Source organism: Mytilus californianus, unplaced genomic scaffold (genome assembly GCF_021869535.1).
Source record: "Mytilus californianus isolate M0D057914Y unplaced genomic scaffold, xbMytCali1.0.p SCAF_9, whole genome shotgun sequence".
Classification (NCBI taxonomy): domain Eukaryota; kingdom Metazoa; phylum Mollusca; class Bivalvia; order Mytilida; family Mytilidae; genus Mytilus; species Mytilus californianus.
The window spans coordinates 51,454,598-51,477,516 of NW_026262745.1; the positions used below are offsets into that span (position 1 = coordinate 51,454,598).

At 31.1% G+C, this 22,919-nt stretch overlaps 1 long non-coding RNA gene across 1 annotated transcript; it reads left to right on the forward strand.

Moving 5' to 3' along the window:
* The first annotated feature begins 670 nt into the window (after nucleotides 1–670).
* On the forward strand, nucleotides 671–6,786 carry LOC127716226 (uncharacterized). The gene is made up of 4 exons (XR_007988818.1): nucleotides 671–737; nucleotides 1,687–1,747; nucleotides 4,571–4,879; nucleotides 6,254–6,786. It is a non-coding gene; the product is annotated as an uncharacterized LOC127716226 (long non-coding RNA).
* The last annotated feature ends 16,133 nt before the right edge of the window (nucleotides 6,787–22,919 follow it).

The following is a 22,919-nucleotide window of genomic DNA, read 5'->3' on the forward strand; positions in this document are numbered from 1 at the left end:
ATACCGCACATTCAGCTATAAAAGGCCCAGAAATGACAATATAAAACAATTCAAACGAGAAAACTGACGGCCTAATTTATGTACAAAAAATTAACGAGAAACAAATATGTAACACATAAACAAACGACATCCACTGAATTACAGGCTTCTGACTTGGGACAGGCAAGTCAGTATACATTTTTGTTTTGGGGCCAGCTGAAGCACGCCTCGGGTGCGGGAGTTTATCGCTGCATTGAAGAACCATTGGTGGCCTTTGATTGTTGTCTACTCTTTGGTCGGGTTGTTGTCTCTTTGATACATTCCCCATTTCCATTTTCAATGTTATTACCCATACCCATCCAGTCTCGAATATTTTTTACATTCTGCAGACTTGTCCTGGATTTGTTTGTAACATTGCTTCTTTCATTTATGTTTAAATCTTCTTTCTTGTTTAAACAGTAATATGTCTTTTGGATTGTCTTCTGAATTGATCAATATTTAAGGACTCATATTTACTCTTAGAAAAATGTTACTCGTGCATTGGTGTATGTTTGACATTTATAATTCAAGTGCATATTCTTATATTCATTTTTGTTTTTATTTCATTATTTCATTTTTATTCTTATTCCAATGCAGATACAAACAGTTATTTGTTCTGTTCATTTTGTTTGTTTCTTACATTTTTAGAACATTACACATTTCTTGATGAAAATATTGAACAGAAAAATTATTATTACGATGATTTGGAACGCGAAAATGTGAGTCATTAAAATAATTAATAATATCTTATGAAATCTATGTGCATGACTTTGTTTTTCGTTTCATATTAAACAAGGTACATAAAATTAGCAATCGTACTTTTCAGAAATAAATAAAAATAAAGGAAATTAAAATGTAATATTCTATGTATCTAAATAATTATGTCTTTCGATCAGAACTTATATATCAGTTCTAATGTATCATCCACATTTACATTTTTATTTTGTTTATTTATAAATACCAATACATCGAACAGATTTCACGTGCATTTACATGATTAATGCTTCTTTTATTTTTTTTTATTTTAAATTCAAACATTCATATTACATGACTTTTTTGTGCTAATAACTAATGAAAGTATTCGGTTCAAAAATTTTAAATACAAGTATTGAATGTTATATAAAGATTATTTTGCAATGAAAGTTTTGACAATCTGTTTTAGCGATATGCCTTTAGATAATAACACTCAAATTGGTTTTAAGTGAAATAGAACATGACAAGGACAGCAACACATGTTCAAAAATAACAACAAAAACAAATCTACGCGCGGAATATAAATAATTGAACACCCTAAGATATTGTGGATAAAATTGTCCTGTATGATAATCCAATTTAATTAAAATCAATCATAATCCTTGTTCTCTATCAACAGAATCTGTAATCTGCGTTGTAGAACTTCAAATGTTTACAATTGTCATATGAGACATCTATAAATTCTAAAAACAATTAAACATGATCATTAAAACAGGTAGAACTTTGTTATTCTGTATTATTAGCAGCATTCGTATCTTATAAAAAGTTTCGTGCATTGCTCCTGTTGGTTTTTTTTTCTTTTTAGAGGAAATAGTTTTCATTAACCGATCACTGTTTATATCTTATGTTGTACATACTGTATATCCTGACTATATATTACCAATATATGCAGAAAGGTGTTATTTTAAATTGTAGGAACCTAGTGCAAGTTTAGTTTCCAAAACAGACGTATACACGATTAAAAGGGAAAACAGAGGTGTGTAAAAATATATGGAATTCATCAAACCAATGCTATATGTTAAGAAAATAATTTTTAGATAGATCATTGTTTTTTAAATTTATCATGTTGATCAAACGTGTATTTGACAAATGTTGTAGGGTGGTAAGAAACATAGGTGAGATATATGTGACCACAATAAATATTAGATAATACATGTAACTTCGAGATTAAACAAATGCTACTTAGAGGTGTTAGAAAAAAAGATAATATTAATTGATCACAGGAAACATATAATATAAATTTCTTATACAAAAACATGCTGCTGACAACATGAATTTGACGATATGAGAGCGAATATACCCTCAAATTTTCTAAAGCAATAGGTACACAGTATAAGACACAAAACACAAATATAAAAAAAAACGTGATAGTAGATTCGCAATGGGACAACTCTCTTCCAGAGACCAAATGTCATAAGAAACTAACAATTACAGTCGCCGTAAGGCCTTTAACAATGAACAAAAATCATACCGCACAGTAAGCAATTAAGGACACAAAGTGACAGATGTGAAATGATTCAAACGAGAAAAGTAACGGCTTGATTTATGAACAAAACAATAAACAAACACAAAATGTTATACAATAACACACCACGACAAATGAATTACAGGCTCCAGTACAAATACTGTGTTGGAGTTATACGTGTTTGCCTATTTGCTTATCCTCCTCTAAACAAGGAACAGTGGGATAAACACACATCATAAGAAGAAGCTAGTGTTGCAGTGCTTACCTATTCAGATCATTATAAAGCATATCATAACTAATAAAAAAAAACAATAGAAAAGAAGTGAAGAGATGAGATACACCACTACCAAGCCAATAATAATTTATATCAAGTCATCTATCTAAGAATAGCATAGTAATCAGTACACATACAACTTGAAATTGGTTCAGTATGTAGACGTTATTAACAGTCAGAGAAAAAATATGACCTTTTGGAAAGCCAAAATATAGGTATCGACAGGTTTCCGGACATGCTTGTACATAAATTTGTGTATGCCAATAATAGGTAGTAGAGCTATAGCTTATTGATATCAAAAACATTATTAATATCAAAACACACAATATTCAAAATTCTAATCACAATGTTGAATTGGTAACTTTTTAGAAGAAGTTCATTTAAGGGCATACGATACAGTTACATGGGAAGTAAGGACGTTGCTAAATTACAATGTTATTTTCGCGACGTCAAACTGTGACATATCGAAAAAAGATGCATTTTCAACTGATTTTTATCATTCAAACTGATTTAACCTGAAAATGAGTTCATGGACCCCTCTTCTTTACAATGCCATTTGGTTTGATTACGTATGAGGATTATTTGTACTAATTTTCATGAAAGATTCAACAATGCAACGATTTTAAATTTGATAAATATAAAGCAAAAAATGCCTTTTTTTCTAAATTCTTGTACATTTAATAAATATGACTTATTTCTAAAAAAAATGCATAAATTAATGGATACTTATATGAAACAGAAATTACAAATAATTTATCAAAAATAAGCTTGTGTTTATCTTTTAAAACAAAAAAAGTTATGTATTTCTTTCGAAGGGAACAAATCGTCCACAAATCCGAGGTTTCAGCAAGTTCTGAAATTTTGACCTCATTTTTACTCAAAGGTATATTTTTTATTTCATATTTGGTTTAATTGGGTCAAAAATAGCTTATATGCAAAATTTTCATCAAATTTCATTATGGGATCAAAACTGTATCGTATGCCCTTTAAGGACAATTTTTACCCGATTTGTATCTGAATTGAGGAAATCATTGACTTAACAGTTTACAATCTAAATCATAAATTACGTTCCTTAAAAACAAAACCATCGTCACAGACACGAGCATAACGAACGTATTGGAATATCCATGATATATAAACATCGTAAAATTTCTCCAAAGAAATATTTCCGTCCAGAAAAGAACAATTAACAAGAGGGGACAACAATCGTCTTTGTTATCGTAAATGTTGGTGTACGGTTTCTAATGAGAAGTTTGATTTATGGAAATAAGTTCTTTTGGATAAATGCCTGGATTATAGTTCGACAATTCTTGATAATTTAACGAACAAGTTTCATTATGGTAACGGTAAATGTTGTTGAATTTATCAATTAAATGGAACTTATACATGTTATACGGGTCTTCACTGAGTTTGGTCATACACTTGGATTCTCAACGGCGCATGAACAAGACCTCTTTCAAAGTTGATAAACTGTTGACCATGTGAATGCCAACAACCTGTCGATAAACTTTATTTCCGAAACATACACCTCTTTGTTCAGAACGAAAATTTCAAGCTTTAATCAAAAAAAAGAAAAAAGGCTTTATATGAGTTGCAGCTGATACATGTTTTACTAGATTTTGAAACGGAATTGAAGAAAAAAAAGAGACTTTAGTATATTTGTAATAACAAATAGTAAATGTTCATTATCGATCGACATAATGTGAATATGTTATTAAGCGTGCATCTGAAAATTTAGATTCAGTTTACTGACATAAAAAGATGATATGCTATTGTGTATAGTGGATTTCTGTTTGTCTGTTGGCCTTTTTTTTTATAGCAAGGCGTTTATTTTTAGATGTATGAGTAACGGTAACTTATGCCTTTATTCTATAATTGTGTCCAATCGAATTACACAGCAAAACTTTCCCCAATACAATTTTGATTGAACTTTCGGTTTTAATTTGAATAAAAGTTACTTCAAATGTATCAAAGTATTTGTGTTACCATAGCAGGGAAATAAAAATCAAAGTTTATAAATATGTTACCTTTACAACGTTCTTTCATTTTATTTTCAAAAGATTCGTTGTATGAAAAAATCGGCAACACCTCTAGAATACACAACACCTCACAACACACAATTCCGAAACGGTTACGAGAAATGAGTAAATCTTCAGTCGATATTTACAACAAATGCTTACAGACTGGTGTTGAAAGGCGAAAGAAGGTTCGAATAGTTGTTGTGGGGCCAAAGCAGACTGGGAAAACTTGTCTTATAAAAAGATTATTACGAAAAGGAATTGATGATGTTGAACGTACAAGTGGTGTAGAAATACACATTTTGAAATGCAAAGCTGAACTTCGAGACAGAAAATGGATCTGTCACGAAGGTATGCATATGAATTGTTTTTGTTTATTTGTAAAAAAAAACGTCCATTAAGGTGACTGGGGTACTTCAGTAAAATCCATAGTTTTTTTTTAATAATTTGTCAAAATGAAGTGTTGCATCAAACTGTATTAAGAGCGAAACCTAAAATAACAAAGAATCAGAACTCGGAGGAAAATGTCCATAACCAAATGGCAAAATCAAAAACTCAAACACATCAAAAGATTGGACACGGTGACAAAGGTGGTTAATTTCTATGTCATGATGATCACTTGTGATGAGTTGTCTCATTGGCAATCATACCACGTCTTAATTTTTATATCATAATTAAAGAATAAATAGATTTAAATCTTAACATACTTTACATAGATAATACGTCTGTTTTTTTTTTATTAAAAATTGGTTGTTGTTACTTGACATAATTTAGTTTAATTTATATGATAATGATATGAAGACTACAAAAATTTATTTTCAACATTCCTTTTTGATCTAAAGATCCGATTTCGGGGAAGTTTTAATACGTTACATATCGCAATATTATCTATGTATGGACATTGCTACCATTGAAATGCATACGCTGTTAATACACTTGTATTTACCATTCGTTTAATTCGTCCATGCCTATTGCCAGGTCATAAGCATAACTTGAATACCACTGGTGCATTTCATAAAACTCATAGAGCTAATATAACATGTATAATGTTTCTTGTTGTTCTGTCGCCACCTAGATGTTCTGATCTGTTAAGTCTATTTTCTTATAATCTTACTATTACAAAGTATCAATCTCCTTCATAAGATTATAGCACAACGCTATTGGCTGATTTCTTCTTGTCTAATATTTAAAGCAAATTAAACAATTAGTACGATAGAAAAATGCGGCACAGTAGGTTGAACAGAATAAAAGGCAACATATTTGAACACTTGACTTGAAAAAAGACCGATTGATAAGAGCAAATTTTTTTTCTTGAACAAAGTCAACTACGGACCCCTTCCCCACCTAGAATGGTTATGTAATATTTAAAAAGCGTATATCATTCTACTAGGTCGCATGTAGTAGCCCAGATACAACCATCTTTTAACTAGACCTTTAACTAGGCGCTTAATGCCGGAAAATAGTTTAAGAACAATCTGAACATAAACGTTACATGCATTTGATTCCTTTTGTACGATTCTTATTTTATGAATTTTAATGTATTTGTTCTGTGTGAACCGGCTTATCCCAATGTAGTTTAATGTTTTAAAAAGTAAAGATTTATGATAAAAATGTAATGTTTGTACCCAGCATTTTGAAAAGGTATTCCATTGACTATTGTGTTTGTAATATTGAAAAGTTTTATTGCATGTATATTAGATCATGTTTTGTGCAAACTAATTATAGAATCTACGATCCAAGAAAATGTAAACTCTAGACTTCTGAGAACAATTATAGAAACCGCCAAAAATATAAAAGGAGTTGACGAGACAGATGGGTTGGTTGGTCAGCAAGCTAAAAAGGCCATATAAGCAAATTACAATAAACAGAAAATCTGCATCGAACCTGACAAATTTCATCAAGCATATGATATACCTAAATCTGCAGATATAAAATCGAATGTGACAGAAAACACTGGATACAGTTACAACGAAGATCTTCGTGACCTTAGTGAAATTTTGAAGGCACCACTTGATCTAGAAGACACCGTACAGATTGATTTCTTGGACTTTGCCGGTGATCAAGAATATTATAATACGCACAAGGCCTTTCTGTCAAAAGATGCAATATACATTGTAACATTCAATGTTGCAGAAAAAGAAAATGACATCACTTCGGATGATGCAAGATGTAAGCTCATCTGATTACTTTCAATTACTTTATTTATGTATCGTATGCAATATTCTGACATTATTTTGTATAAAAGAATCTTAAGAGTACTTATTGATATATTAAAACTTTAAACGATCTTTTCACACTTCGCTAAAAATAACAAAGCTATGTCCATCCATATTATACACATTTGAAGTGAAACAAGGTTTGCCAAAACTTTTTCTCGGGACAATGTCTTTACCAAGTCAGGGATATAACAGTTTATTGTATTCGTTCCGTTTGTTGATATAGTCAAAGTTTGATTTCATCATTTTCATGTACTTCCCCTGTATTGAATGTACCTTAAGTTTTGTACTTTTCTTAAGTAAAAAAAAAAGCATTGGATAGGGATTGAACAGGAAAAGTAATTTTACTAGTAAAAAATATTCTGTTGTATCAAAATATAAGAAAATAGCTCATGACCAATACTCTTATATTGTTTGCTATCATACCCAATATAAAAAATACAATTTTAATCTGATAACTTACGATAAAAAAGTGGAAGACTCAATACTATATTTCAATGTACATAAACCATCCGATGTTGACACATATCGCGTCCTTTACTATTACATTTAGCAACGACAAGAGTAAAGGATTCTTCTTTGTAAATATTATCGATTAAAAAGATTAAAAGTGAACACAAAATACAGTAGCAAACAGATGTTAGATAATCATGTTATAGTTATGAAGTGTTGATTTCATTTATTATTTCTAGACGATTTAAAGTATTAGCTAGAAACAATAAGGTGTTATAGTACAAATGAAAATAAAAGCAATGATATGGCGCAACTTGATCCACCAGTATTTATAGTTGGAACTCACAAGGACATGTTTGAGGTAAAATCTATATGTTGCATGTTCTGAATATAATTACACTTTAAATACATAGGTATCATAAACTTACAATAAACAACATGAAGGGGGAGGGGATGGAGCTACTGGTTGCATTTAAATATCACGAATCAATGAATAAGTTTACATAATCTTTAGGAAAAAAGACATACAACTGATAATTCCTCCGCCCGTTTTTTAAGAGAACACTTATTCCTGTATTTTAGATTAGCCCAATGATAGTTATTGAGAACTTGTAAATTATAAAATAAAATGTAACTTAACGACGCTTGCCTCATATCTTGACTAACATCTAGAAATTGATAATGAGGGTCGGTTGAAAACAAAACTTTACGACAAAAGAGATTATATCAGCTTCCCAATTGTGAACTTTCCATTTCTATGTAGCAACATTCCAGCAGCGCCTACATACGGAGTATATATCTCCTAATTGATACAATATTCCCGGGCTTGTTCTTCCTATCATGATTTCTTTGATACAGGATTGCTGCTCACAAGGAAGCTATTAAACCAAGAGTTCCAAATGGTGAAGTTGAAATCATCTCTTCGTAAATTTTACGGACGCCATCACGAGTTGGTTGACCGTTATAGAATAACCGTTTCACAGATGATATCTGCTTACCCTTCCGGAGCACCTGAGATCACCTCCAGTTTTTGGTGGGGTTCGTGTTGCTGAGTCTTTAGTTTTCTATGGTGTGTCATCTGTCCTATTATTTGTCTGTTTGTCATTTTATTTTTGGCCATGACGTTGTCAGTTTGTTTTCGATCTGTTAGTTTGACTGTCCCTCTGGCATCGTTCGTCCCTCTATTGCCACTATAGGACTACAGGTGCCACTAGAGAAGGACTACTGGTGCCACTAGTTTAGCAGGATCTTCTTACCCTTCTGGAATATCTGCAATCAACCGTGGTTGTTGGTTGAGTGAGTGCACTTAGTCTTCATTTCTTTATGTTGTGTTTTGTTTACTACTGTTTGTCTTTTATTCATTTTTCGTTTTTGGTTTCTTTCACTTTAATATTGTTAATGCATACTAGAATGGGTTGTTGTCAATCGTGTCTTATATGAAATTATAATTAGTAACAGTGTATTGCTTTTAGTAGCATTCGTATCTAACATTTGAAAAAACATTTGACGTCTTTGATTATGTTTTGTTTCTATTAGTTATATGAATGCAATCTTAACCGCGTTTTACGCACCTTGCTACACATATACATTGGACTCGATTTGAAAGTATGGACACTGGTGTTGACTATAGGCGAGAATACATGTTAATGTATTTCTGTTATGTCCGATATCCCCATCGATTTAATAATAAAATAATGTGAGGACACATTAGATATAACCGATGAATTAAAAGGTTAAAACAGTTGATATGTTCCCGTTCATACTTGGCAGTAATTGCAACCCATAATTACAATCTAAAGAGCAATTTTTACAATCGTAACCACATACTGCCATTTGGTAAGTATTTTTTTTTTTGTATTTTCCCTTTGCTAATTATAGCCATGTGCATTGCTTTTTTTATGTACATCTTTGTATCTTTGTTTATGTATCTCCTGTTTAAACCTTTAGTACAGTTTATCAAACTACTGTACTGCCATATATAAGAACATTCTGTTTCCGGTAGTAAGCCTTTTTTCGGGGGGGAGAGGGGGTCAATGTTGACCATTACATATCGATATGAATGCGAGTTAGGATTTCTAAAGAGAGACAACTATCTATTAGAGACCAAACGACGTAAACGGTCCAAACAGCTAAATCAAACCATGTTCTTTGCCATTTGTTTCGAGGGAGTGTTTATCTTTTATCTGCATATCCGCTTTCTTTCATATATTTGAAATTTTTTCACCACCTTAAACATATAATCCATCGTTTTTTTTGTTTTTTTTTTTGTTTTTTTTTTTTTGTGAGCAGATTACTTTTGTTTCTCTTTACAAATAATTGTTTTTGAAAGGGACATGATATCGTTTTGTGCAAAACAAAACGCACAAAGTGATACACATGTCCCTTTCAAAAACAATGATTTGTTCAGAGAAACAAAAGTAATCTGCTCATCAAAAATAGAAGCGATGAAGTATTGCATGGGATAATTTTAGTATGGATGGGTCATCGGAAATGATTTAAGAGAGTGAAAAGAGTGAAAATATTGAATTGTGTATTTTTATTCATATCTTAACGATGTTTTGATGTAGACTAATCATTTCACCATAAACATTATAACTTGATATGTGATAGACAAGTTTTCTCTGATCACCAAACGTATAAATTGATGGAAAACATTATGTTGGAGGTTTGTTTAATTGAGCAACAGTAACAAAACATAAAAAAGTCGAAATACTGGAAACTCATTGATCACTATAAAAGATACAATAAACAAACATATATAAATACGAAACACCACAGTAGCCTAATCAGTAATACTAGTTTAGTTAGCATCGTATAAACATATTCTCATTACAATACCATTATTAGTAGCAGTAGCTGTATAATTTTAATCCACATCTGATGTATAAACTTCTAAAATAAATAAAGTGATAACACGACTGATAATTAGAATTAAGATTAACTTTTACCACGGAAATGAAAAACAATGGTTTAAATATTCCCGTAGTACATATACATGTCTTTTCTTTGTAGTATCTTATATATTTGTTTGCAATTTCAAATATAATTAACGTTTTATGCAGTTAGTTGCTTCTTTTAACTGCACAATCAATACCAAAAAGATTTACAAGTATTTTTTATATTAAGTTCTAAGACGCAAATATTATTCATTCATTTCAGGGCAATTATAAAGAATGTTGGGATAAATTAGTTTGCGAAGTTGAAAAAGCTGTAGAGAATGATATTACAAGAAAGCATGTAAGAAAATACTACTTAGTTTCTTCTACGGATGATTCTGATGAAAGCTTTGAAGAATTACGAATTGAGATTTTACGGGTGGCTGAAAGTACAAGTAAGTGGGACAGAAAATTGCCTCTTACATGGATTTATTTGGAGAGATCGTTGTTGGATGAACTAAGCAGTGGCCAATTTGTTTTATCAATTGATCAAATACGTAAGTTTGCAGCAGCTACAAACCATCCGATCACGGAAGATAAAGAAATAGAATCATTCCTTTTATACCATCATGACATTGGTACTTACATTTATTTTGAAGACCTTCCGGAATATGTTGTTTTATATCCGCAATGGCTCGCAGATGCGTTTAAAAGCATAGTGTCAACCGATATAGTTTACGTTGATATGTCTATATTAAAAGAATGGCAAAACTACCGAGCATCTGGACGACTCACAGAGGAGCTGTTAGAATATTTGTTTTCAAAGCAGTCACCAGAAATAAAAGAAAACAAGGATCATATTCTTAAAGTGATGGAGAAATTTGATATCATTGTTCGTCCACGGGTAATGTTGCAATCACAGAAAGTAGTACAAGAACTTGATTATTTTGTACCTTGCATGATGCGAAAAAAGAACCTTCGCGAAATTGTCAATTCGTTTCAATGCAAGTTGAAATCCTCATGGTTATGCATTGAATTTGACTTTCTACCACCTCCATTGATAAGTTGTATATTAGTTACTTACAGTAGGGAATGGAGTGTTGCAACTTTCCCACAAAATGTAAGTGGAGGTGAACCTATCGTTTATATTGATTTTGCGTTGTTTCATCTCAAAGATAATGAAGACGAAATGTTGCTGATTGCATCTTTCAAAAACATTATTGAAATACAGATTTGGAAATGGGGTGAACAAAAAAGAACATATTATCCTTTGAGAAAAGAACTTGAATCACTTCTCCAACGCCTAAGCAGGATCTTTCAAATGAACATCTCATATAAAACTAAATTGAAATGTTCGTCAGCCGAATTTAATAGTTTTGTTGGAATGGTACATATAGAGGACCTGGAACAAAAATCTCAATTCTTTTGTAAACACCACAACGACGTGCATTCTACATCTGAAATGTATATTGACTGGATCGGAATAGATATTGAAGTAAGTTGAAATTACCTCGAATACAGACTTATGTTCTTTGGATTAACTGTATTCCGCCATTTTGGATTGTGAAATAGCAGTTCACAATTGGTCTAGTTCTTTGCTTAAATCTGAAAATTTTGAGGCAGATTGGCTGAAATGTGCTAACTGTTAGTTGTAGTAAAGGAACAATAAGTGATTTTTGGCATAAATCATACTAATTTAATAAATACAAAATATTTGTGTTCAGCTAAATCAATATGGCCATTTCAGGTCAGATAACTTAAACAGTAAGTTTTTTTTTATAAAGGAATGATAGACGAATTTGTAATACGTGTTGTATATACTGTGCTTGACAATTATATTGCCATAGAAGACAATTTAACAATTACATACTTTAAGCCTTTATTTTCGAAAACACTCTAATTTCTGTTTTTTTCTCCGGAGCTTACAGTATAAAAACCCAGACTATTACCAAGAGGGAAAACAATTCCTTATCTAAGAAAAACTTGCAATAGTACGATTAAATGCAAACAATATCATGAGCCCAATAACAAACTTGTTAAAAGTGGGAGCGAACTTAGATGCTGTTTTTCTTCCGAATGTACTGTCGGTGAAATATAATAAGAGGTTATATTTAAAAAAAAAAAGGGATTTGTTGAATTTAGAGTTGGTAGACTTTTCCCTAATTTTGATATCATTTGACCTAATATTAGTACACACCACTGTGAAAATCGTTTTGAGATGTATCAGGTGCGACTTTTTTTTTATTTGAATGTATCGTCTAAAAGAAATGTGATACGAAATCACTGTGTTTCCGGTCTTACAGTGTCTTATTGTTGTTTTACAGGCAGGTGTGTCTTGTATCATCATGTTCATCATCGATAATCCGACCTCATATACAAGACCAATATCATTATATTGATTCTCCTAAACAAATTAAGAATCAATTTAATATCAATGCATTTTCAATGATTACGAAATTAATATATTTACTCTTTTCAGCGATCTTTGACTAAAGAACAGATCAATGCAACACGATTGTCCATCATTACTCTTTCAGTTCTGACCGATATTCTCTACGATCGTCTATGTCTTGATTCATCGACATTGCGACAAAGAAATGAGTGTGATGTTTCATATTTATACGCTGAACTCAGAGGACTTGATTGTCATGTGCCTACTAAAGGGACCTTTGGTGGGAAATTCAAAGATATCAAACAGGGATGGGCACGATTACTGACAAATTTAATCGATTGATAATCGATTACTTGAAGGATTTTTGTGTAATCGATTAACAATCGATTACTCTGATTGTTGTATGTAATCGATTGCAATCGATTACTTTAGCAAAAGTAATTACATTACTTTTCGATTACTGTCAATTACATGCTACAAAATTACAAATTAAATAAAGTAAGTTAAACACAAAGTCAATTATGTTGTTCAATGTATGTATAGTGGAAATTTTGAACTTTACAAAAATAGCATTTAAAGCATTGTTTCCAAATTTTATGTTGACAGTTGTTTTCTAGATGGAAGCTCTTACTGTCTAAGGATCCAAAATATTCAAAAATTCTAGAAATTTTGGTTTTCAATATGAATGATTGGTGATAAAGTTCTTGCAATGGCATCACATTGCATCAATCACTTTTTTTATATTTTAGGTTATTATCTCCATATTTTTGCAAATTTTTGCTGTCATACTGACTTAAGTTAAGTTTTTTGTTTTTACTCATTATTAACAGCTATATTTGAATATAGTTCATTACAATGTTGAAAGTTTACTCTGAAAAAAAAACTATGAAAAAGTAGAATAATTAATTAGTTCAGCTAATTTTAGAGATGAAAATTTTTGATTTGTAATTACATGCATGAATTAATCCTTTTGTTTTGACAACCTCCCTAATTACAGGCTATAATACTGCCAAATGGAGTACAATTATAACCTGGGGCAATATAATGTAAATCTCCTCTTAATTAGACATAATTGAAATCAAAACAAAGTCTTCATCTTATTGACTAGAAGTCTTTGTTCATCTGATTAGTAAAGACAAGAAGTTTATTGAGAATTTTGTATTCTCATTTCAAAATTATAAACAATTTATATTTTTTGTGCAAAAATTGGATACATGTATCTCTATTTCTGAACAAGAATTTTAATGCATAGCCATTGGTTCATTGTCAAAAGGATTTCGTGTACTTTGTAATTTTTATGTCATAACATTATAATGAATGAAATGTTTATCTATTCTAAGCTAAAATTCCAACTATTATTGAAAATTATGCTTTAAGGAATTTTAATACAAATAAGCTTACTACTGCAATATAGTACAGATTTTAACTTAAGACTTATTTCTTATTTAAATCTATTTTCTTATTTTTATATAAAAGGTCTTAAATTATTGACCAGCAAGAAAAGTCATTTGTTTCAAAAGCTAGATATACAGTATAATTTGATAGATCTGGTTGAAGCAGCTGGAGCCAATAGATAGAAACAAGGCATTTGATAAACTCTTAAGTCATATCAATACATTTTATTTTTATCTGTACTATAAAGTGATAAATACATACATACTTTCATATAAAATAGATTATATTTCATCAAGCTATTTTACCAAAGTAATCGAAATGTAATCGAAAAGTAATCGATGATTACATCATAATTTTTGCTGTAATCGATTAAATTACGATTACATGTAATCGAAAATATCTTCGATTACAGATTACTGTCGATTACTGGAAAAAATGTAATCAATTACAATCGATTACGATTACAGATTACGATTACCCCATCCCTGATATCAAAGATGTTCAAAGAAACATTGGTGATGATATAGAACGAATTCGTCTCATCCGAAATGAAATACAACACTTGCCTTCATTTTCAATGAGCTCCGATAGGTTTATGGACATAAGGCGAATGTGCCAAAATGTGGCGAGAAGAATGGAACCTCACAACTAAAAGGGCACGACATACAGTGATGGAATCCTAGCTGTTTTACAAAAAGACATAAGCAGCCGACAAGCAGAGACTATGGAGACTAAAATTATGTTCGGTAACTATGATTTAAAATATGTTCGCGTGTTGTATTGTTTAAACAGTAAATTGCTTCTAATACTTGTTTTTCAAGTTACTTATGATATTGCAATGAGTTTTAAATAGACAGAGTATAACAATAAAATGACATGGACACTCATTAACAGTAGCACGAGAATATAAATGATACATTTTTCAACATCAGGTTATATCTATAAAATATTTACAAGTGGCCATGAACCTAAGTATACCATTGTCATTGTAAATTTGTAATCGTATTTTTCATGCTATTTAGAGCAAGTTTTCATCAAACACAGATTTTACCTAAATTTATTTAGATTTTTAAAATGATGTTTGCAAAAAAAGTGATATATATATATATTCTTATTTCAAGCTTAAAGATCATAATAATAAATTTTACAACCTTGAAATATACCAATGACGCTTTAAACATACCCTCTGTTAAATAGAGTGTAAAGTAGTTAATATTCTGATCTAGCAATGATGATAAGAAAGTCAGAAAATCAAAACACATTTAAACAATGTTGCCATAAATGAAATGTTATATGAAGTACCGTATAGCGGGTTATTTTCGCGGGGTGTTTAACTTCGCTTATTTTGGCAGATAAACGAAAATCGCAATTAAAATCCGCAAAAGTTAATGCCTACGGTGGATGCTTTCCAATAGCTAAAACGTTTTGTAAAGGATTTTTTCCCGGTCGGCATGTCAATAAGGGTATACAAATGTATGTTCAACATAAATGTACATACATGTATTTTTGATGAATGTCAGTTGTGTATACCCCTATGAATAAGTGTCAATTAGAATAAGAGTATTATGTACTCTTATCAGGTAATTATTATTATCAATTAGTGTCTAACTATATAAGAATTGAAAATACTTGTGATAACTTTGTAACCTTATTAATACGTACATCAAATGTCCGGTAAATTTCGTATCTAATCAACTTTAAAATTTACAAAACGTTTGAAAACCTGTAACAAATATCTAAGTCCCCGGTATTCTATTGATTTATTGTATCAGAATATACTAAAAATATAAGAGGTGACTCAGGTAGAACAAAATCAATTAACCATTACAATAGACACTTGTTTGTCAATTTTTGCACCTTTTTAACTGCAACAATTTCAGTATCCGCCAAAATACATAATTTGAATTTAAGAATTCACCAACTTAAAAACCGCCAAAATGTTTTGTAAACTTTGTTCCCCCTAAATCGAGAAATATTACACACGCGAAAACATCTCGCTTTAAGGTATCAATTGAAAAAGCGAAAGTATAAATCAAAAAAGTCAGATCTATATTGCCACCTACCTTATGCGTAATGTAAAAAAAAAATGTAAATACTAACTTTGCGATTAATGTAGATGGGGTGTCTAAATTAAAAGCCATAGATGTTTTTCATAATTTGTCAAAATGAAGTTTATATCATGATTTATAAAAGAAAATAATAAAAAGATTGGTCATGGGGCTTATTTTCAAGCTACAGGTTGTGCAAAATTGACAGATATGCATGGAAAACCAAATTTTCTGCCATTAAACGAAAACTACACCATACAATTTTGAGATAACATATGAGAAGACAGCTCTAATATTATGCTTTCAGATAAGAAGTTGCTTCCCCTTATGTGAAAAGTTGGAAAAAATTTACTCAAACAAAAGTATTCTGTTTTTTTGTAAAATACAACCATAAATATAAAACATGTCATTTTCTATATTGAAATAAAAATTATAACACATGAATTACCTACTACTCTCGAAATTTGCACATTTTATTAAAGATCTAGACCGATTGTTTTCTGGTATTTCAGAATCCAAGATGGAGGAAGACAACCTAACTACCTTAAACCATATTACTTAAACAATATGCATGTAGGTTGCAATTCTGTAAATACAGACAATGCAATTTCCCATAGGAACTCCCTTTGCGGCTAAAACTGTGACACTTTTACTATGAAGTTTCGTGAAAAATAATATCCCAGAACGGAAAGTTTATATGCACTACTATTTTATTCAAAGGTCAAAATATAGGGCTGTGCGGCATATTTTCAACATTTATATGCCCTGAACTTCTAAGAGTTTAAACTTATACTAAAATTCTATACTACCCTTACCTCCATTTTTGGACCTCCTAAGAATTAAAATTTAGCCGCTACCATGTTTATCTATACTGGTTACATTCCCAAGTGATGTCTCTATGAGATGAAACACAGAGATCATCAATGGGAACCAGTACGTTAACAAATTAACATACCTATGAATATTAAATATCTCCCCAAAAGAGGCGTGGTTTGAGAAACAGCTGTATTTACAAAGTGCAACCTATACAAACATTTATTCAAATAGAAAACTCTCTAAAAACACTTTTTCTCACAACAATACTTATTTATCAGAATTATAGCCTTAAAGAAATCACTGCATATACTCTAAGTCTCCTTTTACAGTACATTTTATACCCCTACCCCTGTTTCAATTTTTTAAAGATTTTGAAAACAAGACTCTAATTATTGCCAGCTTACCCTATGTGCATGTTTTCTGACATGAACTGTCTAAAACCTGTTTGAAACTATTCTGATAACAAATTGAAAGCATTTTAGAATACTATAAATGTTTTGTTTAGTAGTTAAGCATTCCAACATTCAAGATTATACAAAGTATCCAATCCTGCCTGTGTCTCCAGTCCACATCTTACTGTATGCCTATTTGTCAATGAAAGTTCACAATTTCTGCCTCAAATGGTCAGTTTAGAATTCTTGTCACAACAGTATCATCCCTAACCATATATCTAACATAAGTTAGTTAATATATGTCCTAGAAGTGTTTAAACAAAGGCATATTTGCAAAAGATGTATTTATGAAGATATCAGTCTGGTGCATAAATTCACTTAAAGTTTGATTGAAATGACTGCTTACATCTGATTTTTGCATAACTTCCTAGCACAGTTATTGTTTACTTTATAAAAGACCTTTAAAATAAAAAAATCATAGCATTTACAAGTTAAATTATCTGTTTTATGACTCAGGGGTAGGCATTTTCCTCTGTTTTTTGCCCCTGGGGCCTCACATTTCCTAATTTTTTCCCTGTTTCTAGCAATGTGAAATATTTACTACATATTTAGGATAGAACACACTATTGTAAGTTTTACTGAGGTCTTTTTGTAATTCTAGCTTGTACTTTTTTATGCCGCAGTCACAAAAAAGCACATTTAGGCGTTACGGCTTACTTTTGGGTTATCGACAGGACAAAAACACCCCACCAGAAATATTTAGGAAGGATCAATGAGTTGCAATTACTGTGAAGAGTAAATATAAGCACTTCTTAACAATTTAAATTACAAATAGGCATATATTATGAATTTATTTTGAATTCAGGGCTTTAAGTAAACCATGCATACTGTAAACTGTGAATTTATGCTGAGTCATCATAGTTAAGGCCCAGGATTTTCTCAATCTTCATGAAATATTTATAAAACTTCATATTTGAGTTAAATTCTTTAAAATCTCTGAGATAAACCAGATTTTGTGAAATTCTGTATGTTCTATTTTTTAACCCTATATAGGTTGCAATTCTGTAAATACAGACAATGCAATTTCCCATAGGAACTCCCTTTGCGGCTAAAACTGTGACACTTTTACTATGAAGTTTCGTGAAAAATAATATCCCAGAACGGAAAGTTTATATGCACTACTATTTTATTCAAAGGTCAAAATATAGGGCTGTGCGGCATATTTTCAACATTTATATGCCCTGAACTTCTAAGAGTTTAAACTTATACTAAAATTCTATACTACCCTTACCTCCATTTTTGGACCTCCTAAGAATTAAAATTTAGCCGCTACCATGTTTATCTATACTGGTTACATTCCCAAGTGATGTCTCTATGAGATGAAACACAGAGATCATCAATGGGAACCAGTACGTTAACAAATTAACATACCTATGAATATTAAATATCTCCCCAAAAGAGGCGTGGTTTGAGAAACAGCTGTATTTACAAAGTGCAACCTGTAAATGTAGATAACTGATAAAAAACTAGATATATAGCATATAACATTTTTTTTAAATGATGTTGTTTACCGAGCCCGTACATTTATTCCTTCAAATGGACTTTTTTAAGGTTACTAGTACCCTTAAACACTGTAATTAGATCTTTGAATATTGTTTTCATCCGTTTAAATATTCATTGTGTAATCAATAAATTAAAACCTAACTAAATATTACTGTTAAACATTTGTGAATTTACAGTCCTGTAATCAATCGATACCTGTATTGTGGCATTTCACTAGGTCATTTCTTTCTATGACTGTTTTAGTCCATTGACAATTACCGATTCAATTCTTAAATTACACACTTTATATACAAACTGCTTTCCTTGGTCAATCATAGACTGGTGCTATATCGACCAAAATTGACATTTGCCTATGCAAAGCATGATAATGGCCTCCGGCATCCCTGAAGAGACGTTATTTTTCGAATTCGCATCTGGTGCAGAAATAATGGTACCGTAAGTGTTATTGAAAGTAACACATCGGCGTTTTAACAAATGTTCAGTTAAAAATAACATTAGGATGCAAAAGTATTTAGCTTAATCACAAGGTATAGGTAGTTTAACGATTCGAAACAATTAAGTGCTACACACATAACGCACAGTTAAATTGATCTTTCCGCTAGCTTTCCATTGTCAATATAAATGTATGTCCCTCCCAACGAAGACCACTTACAAAGGGATATCTAATTCGGGGTTAATTACGGGAATCGAAAATCAGACTTTTAAGCCTAAACACACACACCTCCGGCATCCCTGAAGAGACGTCATTTTTCGAATTCGCATCTGGTGCAGAAATATTGGTACCGTAAGTGTTATTGAAAGTAACACATCGGCGTTTTAACAAATGTTTAGTTAAAAATAACATTTGGAAGCAAAAGTATTTAGCTTAATCACAAGGTATAGGTAGTTTAACGATTCGAAACAATTAAGTGCTACACACACAACGCACAGTTAAATTGCTCTTTCCTCTAGCTTTCCATTGTCAATATAAATGTATGTCCCTCCCAACGAAGACCACTAACAAAGGGATATTTAATTCGAGGTTAATTATGGGAATTGAAAATCAGATTTTTAAGCATAAACACACAACAAATTGAGTGTTGGAGATGTGCGAATATTGATAATTTAGTCTTAGATACATGTTTTTTTTTTTTTTCTTTCTTTAATTTTTAGTAGTGCAAACACTCTCAGATCTGGTCTTCGTATTTTTGTGTATTTGTTTGTTTGTTTGTGCTCTGTGTCGACAAATTAGCTCTTTTGAATTGAATTGATAATGTGTTCTCCAGTTGCACTTTTACCCAAATATGCAAGGTTCGGGTAGGATTCGGCGCCAGGAAATGTGTTTAACCCCGCCATATTTTGTATTTGCCTGTCTCGAGTTGCATGTAATTCAGCGGTTGTTGATTGTTGCTGTGTATTATATTTGATTTTAGTTAATTGAGCTGTACATACATAAGACCGTTAGTTCTTCTAGTTTGACTGGTTTCACATTTGTCATTTGAGGCCTCTGTTTTGCTTAATATATGGCATGGGGTTTGGTCAGTGTTAAGTGTTGTACAGTCACCTATAGTTGTTAAGTTCTACGCCATTTGTCCCAAATTATGTTTCAACAGGATAACCAAGTGAAAGCAAAATAGGTAAATGGATTCAATAGGCGTTTATAAAATATGTAATACATTAGCTGTACCATACTGCTTAGCATACAACTTTTTACAGAAAAACCTAGACTTGAAATCAAGGAAACTTCTTTCAAAAGTACAAAAGGACAAGGTTGTACATTAGAATGCCAAATCCTGGTACCATTGCCAGATGGCGCTACTATTCAGTGGTTTAAAGGAAAAGATGAAAACTGGACAAATATCAAGGATGATCCAAACTGGAAAACAAAGTACAGCGGCGCTTCTAGACGGTTTCCATCCCTGAATATTTTAAACTGTGACGAATCTGATGAAGATTTTTATTCTAGCGTAATAAAATACCCACAAGACAGTGCCGAGTATGACGATAATGCAAAAATCAAATGGCCGACTACGTTCCTTCATGTTCGTAATATAAGTTAGCTTGTACACACATATCAACAAACAGTACTATGCTACCGTTTATATATCCTTGTACAACATGAATAACTGGTGTTTGGAAATTTGTAACCTTCTTTTAGTAATTGAATTGTATACACATTGATAAGTTTTAAATGTTATGCAAACATTTAATATGTCAATACTTTACTGTAACTAGTAACAAATACTTATTTAAGGCATATTAGGAAGAAATGTTCCAAATAGGTTATGAATGTCTTATAGTAGATAAACAAAGAACTTATTTCTGTATATTCAACATGTTCAAAATCCCCTTATCAATATTAAGGTGAATGTAAAACCGGAACCAAAAGTAACTTTTTCAATTGAAACAGAACAACAAATAAAATGAATTAAAGAAACAAATCCGATGTTATTTTTGTTCCTTAATGATGTATTATCTTAAATTAATACTAATATCAAGTTCTTACAGTGATCTATAATCATGATAATTGCTACCTTTTACATCATTTGAATCTTGGTACAAAGTTAACCATTAGCAATCAAGCATTAATTCCTTATTTTTAATTCTGTGGTTATCAATATAAGTATGTTTTCGATAGACCATTAGCAAAAGCAAACCTTTACAGAACCTTCAAAGTCTTAGGTTTTATGTAACTTTTCGTGTGCAGTTTAGCATTTAAATATTTTGACAATGTTGTTTTATGTTTTTTTTTTAAAAATTGACAAATATTAGAAACGTATGTCAATGCTCAAAACTTCATAAAATTAAGAGAAATGGATTCTAATATTTCAGTTAAAAGATTAACTGAATATGTAATTGTTATGTGTTTCGAATCATCATATTTTTAAATTTTCAAATGTCAACAATAAAAAAAAATGTTTAGAAATGGAGTGTTGTAGTGACTTCAACAATGAACAGAACTTATGTGGTCTTTTGCTTTTTGTGTGTTTTCTTTTTTGCTGTGCATATACTGATTTTGTGTCATGGATGGATACCCTATATCCCTTGTATTTCTATGGTGTCGTGTAGTCAGCTTTCACCTATTTAAATGGCCAAATGTAGAGTTTTATTCTGATTAATACTTATAATTTGTTTATATTTTACTTAGATATCGAAATGTTTACTCATATCAACATTAAGCATGTTAAGTGCAAGATTCGATCTGAAAATGTATTTCTATTTAAATTAGAGTAATCCTGAAATTTCATGACTGCTTTACACGTTGTATAGTTCATTGCATTAAAATAAAACAGAAACCTATTAAATTAAACCAGATGATGCGCATTCTGAACATTTAAATCTCGTCTGAGGTGCTGAAGACCGAAAATTTCTATATTCAGAGACATTATATAACCTACAAGGGCTAAACGTATTTAGTCCAATATGAACACGTCTTAAGATTGTTTTTCGTTTTTATGACCTGACAACGGCATTTCAATAAAATAAGTTACAATTTGTTGGGTTTTGTTTATGACAGTACTAACGTATATAGCTGATACAGGAAGTGTTATCCACGCGGCGGAATCACAGTTACCTCGCAGATGTATATACCCAGAAGAAGCGCTAAGGATGTCGGGGTCATAATTTATAAAGATATTATTACAAAAAAGTATATCACTTCCAAATTTGACAAGATAGAAACCGTTATGTCAATACAAACAGGCAACAATGAATATTTCTGTTTAATATATTGTAGAAGACTCAGTAAAGAAGTTGATCGGTGAACCAACAGTTTTAATATATGATGAAGGTTCAAGTCGATGCATCTCTGAATATTTTGAAATTAACAGCAAAACACTTATTTTCAATGCAGAGAGGAACTCGTTCTGGACGAAATATTGACGAAACGTTTTTGACCATTTTTTTTTTTTTTTTTTCGTTGTATTTGTAAATAGAGTATGCACCCTTTCATATTTTCAGTGTATATAAACTTACAAATTATGTACTATTTTAATGTTTTTCTATGTTTGATGTTTTTTTTTAAACACACTAAATGCATTTACATATGTCATATTCTGTGTAATGATGAAACTCACCAAAGATTGCAAATTTTTCAATAATAAAAAAGGACAAAATGTTATGGGAGTTACACATAGAAGATTAACCAAGCCAACGAAGTTCACTGCATTTTCATGTCGTTAGTTCGTGTTGCTTAATCTCAGAATTGTTCTCATTTAATGTTTCAAACCTTGCGGGAAGTAAAAAGTAAAACACAAAAATA